The sequence below is a fragment of the Miscanthus floridulus genome, chromosome 8 (genome assembly GCF_019320115.1).
Source record: "Miscanthus floridulus cultivar M001 chromosome 8, ASM1932011v1, whole genome shotgun sequence".
Taxonomy (NCBI): domain Eukaryota; kingdom Viridiplantae; phylum Streptophyta; class Magnoliopsida; order Poales; family Poaceae; genus Miscanthus; species Miscanthus floridulus.
The window spans coordinates 109,353,289-109,359,568 of NC_089587.1; positions in this window are offsets into that span (position 1 = coordinate 109,353,289).

Below are 6,280 nucleotides of genomic sequence, written 5' to 3' on the forward strand. Positions count from 1 at the left end.
TAAAAAGAGCTCGGATATAGCTATGTCTGGGTTCTTTTTGTCGTGTGGCCTTGAAGTGGTCTATCTTGAAGAAGTCTTCTGAGTGATGTGCGATTTTTTAATGAAAAAGTGCACTCAATGAGTGTAGCCCCCAAGCCTCTTGCTATTTGGAACAAAAAGTTGAAGGGTCTTGAATCTTATGTTGTTTGAAAAACTACTGCCTTGAGGAAGTCTTCTGAGTGATGTGCGCTTTTTTAAGGAAAAAGTGCACTCACTGAGTATAGCCCCCGAGCCTCTTGTTGGGTTCTTTTATCCAAAAAGAATTTGGATACAGGTTCTTGGCATGTTCTCTAGTAGTCTATTGTTGTCAGATGTAGTTGTATGGTGGTGGTTGGTAGTAAATGTTGTTTGTTTATGAGTTGCACAGTGTTGGTATATTCTTCTGAATATGCTCATTCTTGAGTACTGCTCCTTCACGCCTGAGTCCTCTTTCATTAAATTCTGTCTTTTCACTGTGTCCTTTGTTAGGTTTGTTCCATTGGTGCTCTTGGTCCATGTGCACCGCTTCTTTGGCCTATAAATATCCTCCTTGTGTGCTGTTTTGATTCATCGAGCATTTTGTTGCGTGGTCTGAAATCTCCGTAGTCATGAATATGGTAGTTTGTGAAGTAGAGCAGCCTCCGGGCGTATTTTGCAGTTCTTGTGTATCTTGCCATAGCTGGAGGGAGTCTTGTGATAGGGATTAGAGGTAGACTAATCCCACAGCAGCATTGTACTTGGAAGTACGTGGTGGTAGTCGGAGGGAGTCTTGTGATGTGGGATACGTTCCTTCATCTGGCAGTTCTGGGTTGATCCTCATCGCTTGCCCTGAGACTATCCGGTGCAGATCAACACCATATCCAGCATCACATCGGACTTGGGTAGATAGATGCCTATTGGCCTTCTCTGCTCCATGTTGTCCCACCGTGCTGCTAATTTCCGCCTTGGATGCACTGCGTCCGTCCTTTGAAAAAAATAGTGTAGCCGAGTGCGGTTTGTTCTACCGAGTAGCAATTTGGAACACGTAGTCGTTCCATAGCCTAGCTGTGTCCGGGTTCCTCTTTGCTACCTTGCTTATCGTAGTACCGAGTTCGTTGGGTCTTGTAAGATGTGTAATCTTCTATTTTTTGAAACCATTTATGATGGAAAGAATCTTGTCTTCTGAGTTGTCATTCTTTATTCTCCTGAAGTCTTGGTTGTTTATGAGATTCCCAAGTTCTTTCTATAAGGACCGTGTTGTTGCATTCCTTGTGAGGTAACCCTTCTTTGCTTCATGGTTGATGAGTTCTTTTTGTAGCAATATGATAACTCCGCCGTGGTGCTGGATGGATAAGTCTGAAATCTACCCATTGAACTATACCGTTGTGTGGATTTGTGCCGTCTGTCATTTTAGCTGTGTCAGTAAATGGACCATTGCATCCTCATGCCGTGTTAAAACAGGCCTGGTGGGCCACGTTTTTACTGGTGTAAAATCTATTTAAGGGCCTTTCCTCTTCTTTTTCTTTACTGCCCTGATTTCCCCTTGAAACCCTAGTCTTCAAACTTCTGCTGCTGCCATTGTTGCCGTCATCTGAGTGTCATTGTCCGAATCATCATTGCCTCCTAGTTCTTTATTGCTCCCGCTAGTATATGGGTAGGAAGAAATCAGTGAGCAAGTCCTAAGCAACCTTTGTAGACAAGGAGGCATCACTTTCCGTGATTAACAATCAAGAGTTTATGGCCATGAGGGCTGCTCAGAAGATTTGGTTGGCTCCGACAATGATTGAAGATCAGCTTCACGAGCTTGTTAGCGATGGTCTGATTCAGAGCAAGGAGATTGCTGATTGGAGAGCTCCAGGTGAGCATTGGGTCCCTACTCTAGGTCCTAGTGAGATTATTCTTTTCATCTCCTTTATCCGTGCTGGACTCTGCCTTCCTGCTTCTGCTTTTCTTCACCGATTTCTCAACTATTTTGGGATTAGCCTAAACCATCTTGCTCCCAATGCTGTCCTTCATCTTTCTATATTCGTTCATCTTTGTGAAACTTTCCTTAGAATTCCTCCTTCTTTTTCTCTCTTTTGTTACTTCTTTCGTCTGAAGCCACAACCCCGTCGTGATGACACCAATGTTCTTGGTGGCTATGGGATTCAGTTTTGCTAGGGTCTGGCGTGCCGACTGGTTTTATGCCACCAATTTGATTCCTCCTCTTTTTGTTCATTCTAGATCTGGTCCCTTGGTTAATGACCGATGGGAAAAGACCCCCCTGACAACGGATGAGAGCCAAGCGATCAAACCGTTTCTTGAGAGGATATGTACTCTGAAGCAGCAGGGCTTGACCAGCTTCGGTATCATCTCTAGTTTTCTTTGCCGCCGTGTTCAGCCTCTGAAGGAGCAGGAGAATTTTGGGTTTGAGTACTCTGGGGCGGAGGACCCTTCTCGTATGGTCCCTGTCCTTGAGTTGACTGATGAGGAGGTGCTCGAGCATCTTTAGAAGATGCTAAAAGGAGTAAGCGTCATCCTACTTGCTGTCCTTGAGTATAGTGCTAACAACCCGCCTCTTGCTGTGAGTTGTTTTTTCTTATGCGGGTACTTTTTGTATTTCTTTTGCTGTCTCCATTTTTTGCTTAGTCTTCCTTGTCTTGTTGTTTTACTCTTTTATAGGAATTGGGGCGTAATTTCGCTGATCCAATTCCCCTTGATGATTGCCCTACAAATATGGAGGCTAGGGATAGTCTTGCTGGGGCATCCTTGACCAGTAAGTTTCAAACCACCACAATATTTCCTGGCGTTTCTTCCGCAAACCTTGATGTATATATAGAGTATGTTCCTTGTCCAATTCCTCGAGCTCCTCATACTATCGGAAAGAGGGGGTGAGCGGATAGTTCTTCTTCTGCTCTATCTGCTGCCAAGAAGTCTCGCCAATCGAGTACTTATCTAGGTACTCCAGTTGTAGCTAGCATGCTCTTAGGTGAGCATATTAATATGCTCTGTCCTTTTGTTGTTTGTTTTTATCTTTGATCGAGTACTTTTGTCCTTTTTCAGCTGGTGCCATGGCGGCCTTGGTTGAGAGTGAGGAAGAAGAGGATGATGATGCATCCCTTATTACTCGTCGATGAGTTGTTTTCTCATTTTCCTGTTGTTGAACCCCTCTTTTTGTTTTGACTTTGGTCTTGTTCTCTTGTAGTAAGCGGTCATCAGGTTCGAGTTCTTCTAGGGCTCTAGTACCGGCCATGCCGCTCCTATCACAGGGTGGCAGTGATGTTTTTGCCACTATAGTTCCCCCTCTTAGGTCCTCTATTGGTTTTCTGAAGAAGAGGGTAGATGAGTGAGTGATTCCTTGTTATGCTTCTTTGCTTCTGTTTTCTTTTTCCTGACTTATATTCTTATCGTTGAGTTTTCTTATCATCTTGCAGACCCTCGCCTTCTCTTACTCCTTAGCCACCCTCTTGTTAGTCCTCTGGTGCGCCCCGCGTACTGAGTCAAAGGACTCAGAAAGTACGGTCGGTGAGGTGAATGTGAGGGAGACGGGGCCCCCTAGTGATCATGCTACTTTGGATCTGCTAACTCCGGGGGTGACCATAGCCGTGGGGGTGAAGGGTCGAGATGGCAACTAGAGGGGGGGTGAATAGTCTTTTCTAAAACTTAATCGCGTCGGCTAACCGATACAAATGCGGAATTAAAACTATCGGTCTAGCCAAGACTATACCCCACTATATATGTTCACTAGCACCTTGCAAAGATAACAGTTATGCAACAAAGGTGCCGAGCTAGCTAGAGCTCTCCTAAATAATTCTAGGAGCAAGGTTACACAAACCTATGCCACTAGTACTTTAAGCGACAAGGGAGCTCCTACACATGCTAGTAAGCAAAAGCACAAAGCTAACGATGCTCACTAGCAATGCTCAATAACAAGGCAACCAATGCCTAATTAGAGAGCGCAAATACTTAGCTACACAAACTAAGCAATGTGACTAACAAGGTTACTAAAACCAAATTAGCCACGCAAGGGAGCTACTTCTATGCTACACAAGCAAGAAGGTAATTAGCAAGCTACACAAGCTATCTAATTACAAGAGCAACTACACAAGCTTAATATGTATAAAAGTAATTGCAATCTTGTGTAATGGGGATGCAAACCAACGGGGAGAACAAAGTTGACACAATGATTTTTCTCCCGAGGTTCATGTGTTTGCCAACACGCTAGTCCCCGTTGTGTCGACCGCTCACTTGGTGGTTCGGCGGCTAATTAGCATCACCCGCTAAGCCCGCACGTCGGGCGCCGCAAGAACCTACCCCTTGAGTGAGGGTTGCTCAATGACATGCTTTACTAAAGTTGCTCTTCGTGACTCCCACGGGGCGAGCACAAGTACCCCTCACAAGCACTTCTCCGGAGCGCCGCACAAGCTTCTTGCGGGCTTCGACGGAGACCACCACCAAGCCGTCTAGGAGGTGGCAACCTCCAAGAGTAACAAGCACCACCGGCTTACAACTCAATCACCTAGTGCCACTCGATGCAACCTCACGATGCAATCGCACTAGAATTGCTTACTCACACAATCGAATGATCACTATCAAGTATATGTGTGATGGAGGGCTCCCAAGCACTCACAAGCATGGACACTAAGTCCCTTGAGGTGCTCAGCACTAGCCATGGCCGAGGGCCACTTCTATTTATAGCCCCAAGGGCTAAACTAGCCGTTACCCCTTCACTGGGCAACGGTCGAGCCGACCAGACGCTCCGGTCGTGTTGACCGGACGCTGGACCTCAGCGTCCGGTCGCTCACAGACGACCACATGTCCCGATTCCAATGGTCACTTGACCTGACCAAACGTAGTAGCTTCAACTGACCGGATGCTGAACCCCCAGCGTCTGGTCATTTCCAGTAAGCTCCCGAGCATGACCAGACGCGTTCGGTCGAACACGATCGGACGCAGCCAGCGTCCGGTCACACTCTAGCTACTGCGTCACCGTACGTCAGCCTGACCGGATGTAGCCTTCTAGCATTTGGTGCTTTCAGACCCAGCGTCCGGTCAGTTGACCGATGCCGGCATCTTCGCGACCTACTCGTTTTCACTTCTAACTTCTTCACCCTTGCACCAATGTGCTAACCACCAAGAATTTGCATCCGGCGCAATAGAAAATAGACATTCCATTTTCCCGAAAGCGACCCAAACCCATCTCACCCCTGCAAACACCACCTCCTTTGTAAATGTGCCAACACCACCAAGTGTACACCACCATGTGTATGTGTGTTAGCATTTTCACAACCATTTCCCAAAGGATGTTAGCCACTCAACTTGCCACGCCACTCGATCCTAGCGACAATGCAAAGTTAGATCACTCGAGTGGCACTAGATGACAGATATGCAAACAAGTTTGCCTCTCTTGATAGTACGGCCATCTATCCTAAACCCGGTCATAAACTTCTCTACACACCTATGACCGGTGAAATGAAATGCCCTAGGTTATACCTTTGCCTTGCGCATTCCATTCCATCTCCTCCAATGTCGATGCAACACATGCACCAACATGATCAACAATGATATGATCCACTTCATATCATCACATGATCATATTGGTTCATCGATCTTGACTCTACTTGCTCTTCACCGTTGCCATCGTCCATCGGCGCCAAGTCTTGCTCAAGCTTCACCGCCACGCGGTCCATCACTCCAAAGCCTTTGACTTGCCCTTCACGCTTGCAACCGGTCCATCAAGCCAAGTCTTGTCTTGATCTTCTCCACCTTGATCACATGACTCAATGTCATGTCTCATGTGCATTTAAGCTCCTTCATCATCACATGTGTGAGCTTTGCAACATCTCCAAGCCATTTTCACCTTCATGGCATATGTTGCTCACACACATGTACCTGTAGACTAATCACCTGTGTATCTCACATAAACACAATTAGTCCACCTAAGTTGTCACTCAATTACCAAAACCAAACAAGGACCTTTCAGGGGGTGGATCCATCTGAGGAGGTAGCCAGGGCTTCCTAGTATACGACCCTAGTTTTGCCTTCTTTGCCTGCGCTAGCTTCTCCTACTTCTCTTGGTACTGGTGCTCCGGGTTTGGATAATGATGTGTTGCATCAATTTAATGCTACTCATCGGTTGTCAAAGCTAACTACTGCCTAGGGAAACTTGGCGACCTTTGCGACTTCTTTTGGGGATCATACCAGCTTCTTTTTCTCGTCTGAAACTAAGAAAAAGTTGTCTTCTGAGGTGAGTACCCTAAAGGCAGAGCTTGACCTCTGTCGAGCCGAGTTGGAGACCAAGCGT